We start from the raw sequence: 6000 nt of genomic DNA, 5'->3' as shown, positions 1-6000 counted from the left end.
TCAAAGATTTTCCCAAAGTAACCAAAGGTCCTCACACGTTTGTTAAGCAATTGAATATTGTGTTTCAAACTTACCAAACTGGTTTCTCTGACTTATGTTACCTAGTTCATATGCTTGTTGGTGAACACTAGGCTCAGCACTGCATATGCATGCATGCTAAATTGTTTCAGTCCTGTCTGGTGTCTGACTATTTGTGACCCCGTGGTCTGTAGCCCCCCGCTCCCCTTAGCCTACTCTGCCCATGGGATTCTTCAGGCATGAATATTTGGTTTGCTGTGTCTTCCTCCAGGAGATCATCCCAACCTAGGGATTGAACCCGTGTCTCCTGTCTCCTGAATTGGCAGGCCGGTTCTTTACCACTAGTGCCACCTGGGGAGCCCATAATTGCATAAAACCTGCTAATAGGGAAATCCTGAAAGATCTCTAGGAGATCAGCCCACTAACCTACTACATGCTCAGCCTCGAGCAATCTCTAGGTGACTTCATCAAACAATTTCTCGGGTTTTTCCAAAACTGATTGGAACAAAATTCAGGCTTGCACACAAAATCCTGTTAGCTAAAGAAAATCACCCTGTCAATAATTCCACAAGGAATGCTGCCCTTAAAGGTACCATTAGCAGCCAAATCTCCATCATGGTCCAAAGGGATATTTTCCCAAATGATAATGTAGAAAAACTGACTTGAGAAGCCCAACAGTTGGCCTCAGGAAAAGCAATACAAGGTTGTAAATTTCACAATTGTTCATTTGTTAAAAAGAGAAAGCTCTGGTTTGACCAAACAACAACCTGGTCATACTGGAGACTCTAAAATTCCCGATCCTCACCACTGAATATGCAATACACTCCTGATCTATTGTCAAAATGATAAACTTCAAGAATCAGTGTTGGTGAAAAAACATTAATAAGGTCACAAAAAGTGCCTCCTTATTTATAGCCAAACTGTTCTCACCTCCTGTTGATTTTTCCTCTGAAGAATGTTTTTCTTGGCTTCAATGGCAGGAAATACATCATTCTCAATAACATTGACCAAAACTTGTTTTTCCCTTTTTTTTTTCTTTTTGGTATCCATTTTTTTTCCAGAACAAAATTAATGTTATATCTTTTACTATTCAAACTAACTTATTCAGGAGACATAAGAGATGTGAGTTTAATCCCTGGGTCAGGAAGATCCCCTGGAGGAGGGCATGGCAACCCACTCCATTATTCTTACCTGGAGAAATCCTATGGACAGAGGAGCCTGGTGGACTACAGTCCAGGGGATCTCAAAGAGTTGGACATGACTGAAGCAACTTAGCATGTACATACGCATTTCAAACTCTATCCTTTAACTTCTATTTCTTTATTCATAGATTATTTTTCTTTTCAGTCCATCAACATTGACTCTTTTTTCAAGATTCATTTCCAATCTTATTCTATTCTCAGATTATTTCAGCTCACAAAACTCTCACTTTTATCCAATATTTTATGCCTTAGCTTCTTATTGTGCTCTGATTGTATTGGTTCTAACATTTCTTCTTAACCACATTGGAAGATCTTCAAGGGGAAGCATTATCCTGACTCAGACTTTCAATAGTCTCTTTGCAATTCCAACATCTTTTTCAATTAAAATCCTGCTAAGCAATAAGAATGAATGAATATTGACATGTGCAAGTAGATTACTGAATCTCAAAATAATTATAACTGAAATAAACCAGACAAAAAAGAGCACATAACAGCTTGAAATCTCTAGCTAATGTCTAATCTGCAGTGATAGAAAGCAGATCAGTGGTGCCTGTGAAGTTGGGTAGTGGGGTGGGGTGAGGAGTTAGTGGCATGCGGGGGTCAGGGAGAGAGTGGACATCAGAGTAGGGAGGTTCTTGAAGGTAAGAATACAAAGGGGAAAAGAAATTTTTTAGAGTAATGCATGTGGATATTTTCTATGATGATTGGTCCAAAGCCACAAAACATATATCAGATTTATCAGTCAATACACTTTTAAATGTACACATTTTTGTATGCTTATTATATATTAATAGAGCTATAAAAACTCTACCAAACAAGCAAGAAGCAAACATTCAGAAGTCCTAGTGCACAAGCATTATATCTTTCTTGTTAAACTAAACCTTAGGAGCCCAATTAAAATGCCTCAGTATAAATTTAAAGATATTTCTTTTTTTTTTTAAATGTACTCATATAATCTTTATTCAAAATTTCACTGAGTGCAATTCATGAGGTTTTTTTGTTTGTTTCCTCAAGTGTCATAAATTCATATGTTCCCAAAGGAAAATATAGTACATTGATAATCATATAAAAATAGAAACAGAGAAAAAAATAGTATCTTAACTTGTATTTTCTATATTTTCAACAGGGCCTAACTGATCTTCCCAAATTTACTATCCATTACTTTATTTACATTCCAATTCTCCCACCAACATGGTAGTCTTGTTTCTGGTACAACCTTCTGTCATTTCCATTTCTGTAATATTCTGGCAATGCCTTTACCATGTTCCTTGGCCCCTACTTTCTTCTTATGTAGGGGATTCTCGTTGGTGTTGGAGAAGACTCTGTGGTGTTGGAGAAGACTCTTGAGAGTCCCTGGGACTGCAAGGAGATCCAACCAGTCCATCCTAAAGGAGATCAGTCCTGGGTGTTCATTGGAAGGACTGATGTTGAAGCTGAAGCTCCAGTACTTTGGCGACCTGATATGAAGAGCTGACTCATTTGAAAAACCCTGATTCTCCAAGCCAGGCTTCAGCAATATGTGAACCGTGAACTTCCTGATGTTCAAGCTGGTTTTAGAAAGGGCAGAGGAACCAGAGATCAAATTGCCAGCATCCGCTGGATCATGGAAAAAGCAAGAGAGTTCCAGAAAAGCCTTTAACTGTGTGGATCACAATAAACTGTGGAAAATTCTGAAAGAGATGGGAATACCAGACCATCTGATCTGCCTCTTGAGAAATTTGTATGCAGATCAGGAAGCAACAGTTAGAACTGGACATGGAACAACAGATTGGTTCCAAATAGGAAAAGGAGTTCGTCAAGGCTGTATATTGTCACCCTGTTTATTTAACTTATATGCAGAGTACATCATGAGAAACGCTGGACAGGAAGAAACACAAGCTGGAATCAAGATTGCTAGGAGAAATATCAATAACCTCAGATATGCAGATGACACCACCCTTATGGCAGAAAGTGAAGAGGAACTAAAAAGCCTCTTGATGAAAGTGAAAGTGGAGAGTGAAAAAGTTGGCCTAAAGCTCAACATTCAGAAAACGAAGATCATGGCATCTGGTCCCACCGCTTCATGGGAAATAGATGGGGAAACAGTGGAAACAGTGTCAGACTTTATTTTTTGCAGCTCCAAAATCATTACAGATGGTGACTGTGGCCATGAAATTAAAAGATGCTTACTCCTTGGAAGGAAAGTTATGACCAACCTAGATAGCATATTCAAAAGCAGAGACATTACTTTGCCAACAAATGTTCGTCTAGTCAAGGCTATGATTTTTCCTGTGGTCGTGTATGGATGTGAGAGTTGGAGTGTGAAGAAAGCTGAGCACTGAAGAATTGATGCTTTTGAACTGTGGTGTTGGAGAAGACTCTTGAGAGTCCCCTGGACTGCAAGGAGATCCAACCAGTCCATTCTGAAGGAGATCAGCCCTGGGATTTCTTTGGAAGGAATGATGCTAAAGCTGAAACTCCAGTCCTTTGGCCACCTCATGCGAAGAGTTGACTCATTGGAAAAGACTCTCATGCTGGGAGGGATTGTGGGCAAGAGGAGAAGGGGATGACAGAGGATGAGATGGCTGAATGGCATCACTGACTCGATGGACGTGAGTCTGAGTGAAGATCTGATCTGATGCTGGGAAAGACTGAAGGCAGGAGGAGAAGGGGACGACAGAGGATAGGATAGCTGGATGGCATCCCCGACTGGATGGACATGAGTTTGAGAAAGCTCTGGGTGTTGGTGATGGACAAGGAAGTGTGTTGTGCTGCAGTCCACAGGGTAGTAAAGAGTCGGATATGACTGAGTGACTGTACTGAACTGAAGTGAAGGGCTTCCTTGATAGCTCAGTTGGTAAAGAATCCACCTACAATGCAGGAGACCCTGCTGTGAGTCCTGGTCTGGGAAGATCCGCTGGAGATGGGATAGGCTAAACACTCTAGTATTCTTGGGCTTCCCTTGTGGCTCAGCTGGTAAAGAATCCACCTGCAGTGCAGGAGACCTGGGTTTGATCCCTGGGTTGGGAAGGTCCCCTGGAGAAGGGAAAGGCTACCCACTCCAGTATTCTGGCCTGGAGAATTCCATGGACTGTCTAACATACATGAGATTGGAACAAAAGCCTAATGGAGCGAATTGTGAATGCTAACACCAATCATAATGTATATTGTAAAATGTGCAATGAATTCTTGTACATTGTATAATGTACTCTTGTATTATGAACTTTTGATCAATTTTAAGCTGTAACAACTTCACAAGGTGATGTTTAGTCTATCATTCTCTAAAAAAGTATTGATATGTCTCCAGCCAATAATGTGTTAATCTCAGCCTATGGTTGACACTCTTTTCTGAGCTATTCTTGTACTTGGAGTCCTTATCTTATCTTTGAGGCTAATTGGTGAGATCGTCCCTGGTGGCTCAGATAGAAAGATTCCTTCTGCGGTGCAGGAGACCTAGGTTTCATCCCTGGGCTGGGGAGATTCCCTGGAAGAGGGCTCTGTAACACATCCCAGTATTCTTGCCTGAGAATCCGCATGGGCAGAGGAGCCTGGCAGGCTACATTCCATGGGTTGCAAAGAGTCAGGTATGACAGAGTGACTAAGCAGAGTCCAACAGCTGTACAGCAGTAATTAACACACCATTGAAAATCAGTTCAGTTCAGTTGCTGAGTCATGTATGACTCTTTGCTACCCCATGGACTGCAGCATGCCAGGCTTCCATGTCCATCACCAACTCCCAGAGCTTACTCAAACTCATGTCCATTGAATCACTGATGCCATTCAACAACCTCATCCTCTGTCATCCCCTTCTCCTCCTGCCTTCAATCTTTCCCAGCATCAGGGTCTCTTCCAATGAGTCAGTTCTTCTCATCACGTGGCCAAAGTATTGGAGTTTCAGCTTCAGCATTAGTCCTTCCAATAATATTTAGGACTGATTTCCTTTAGGATGTATTTTAAGATGGCAGAGTAGAAGGACTTGCGCTCATCTTCTCCTGCGAGAACTCCAAAATTACAGCTCACTGCTGAACAACCATTGACAGGAGAATGCTGGATCCCACCAAAAAAAGATACCCCACCTCCAAGGGTGAAGGAGAAGTCCCAGCAAGATGGTAGGAGGGCCGAAATTGCATTTAGAATCAAACCCAATTGGAAATCAATTATACTTCAATTTAAATAAGTTTTTTTTTAATTTTAAAAATGAGCAAAATACATAAATGTCCATTTTAGGTAAGAAAAGATAATTGAATAAGGACATGAAAAGATGTTAACAAAATTAGCTATTGAGGAAATTAAAACCCATAGTGAATGATCATTACATGCCTGTTAGAATGGCTAAAAAAAAACAAAAATAGAGATAATACAAATGCTAGTTAGGATGCAAGAAATTGGATCATTCATATGTTTCTGACAGAAATGTAAAATGGCAAAACCACTTTGGAAAATAATCTGGCAGTTCCTTTTAATACTAAAAATGGACTTACCATATGACTTAACAATTAAACTCTTAGATATACATCCCCAGGAAATGATAGCTTATTTCCATGCAAAAAAAATTGTACATAGAGATTTTTTGTAGCTTACTTTGTTGGATATGACTGAGTGACTGTACTGAACTGAAGTGAAGGGCTTCCTTGATAGCTCAGTTGGTAAAGAATCCGCCTGCAATGCAGGAGACGGAAGCTATAATAGCCAGAGGCCCAAAGGGCATTAGTGGATAAATGAATAAACAAACTTGTACACCTATAGCAAAGAATATTAGTTGTTCAGTTGTCAAGTCATGGCCTACTCTTTTGAGACTCCA

This window comes from Bubalus bubalis, chromosome 10, assembly GCF_019923935.1.
Source record: "Bubalus bubalis isolate 160015118507 breed Murrah chromosome 10, NDDB_SH_1, whole genome shotgun sequence".
NCBI lineage: Eukaryota > Metazoa > Chordata > Mammalia > Artiodactyla > Bovidae > Bubalus > Bubalus bubalis.
Note: the sequence above shows the minus strand (reverse complement) of the source record.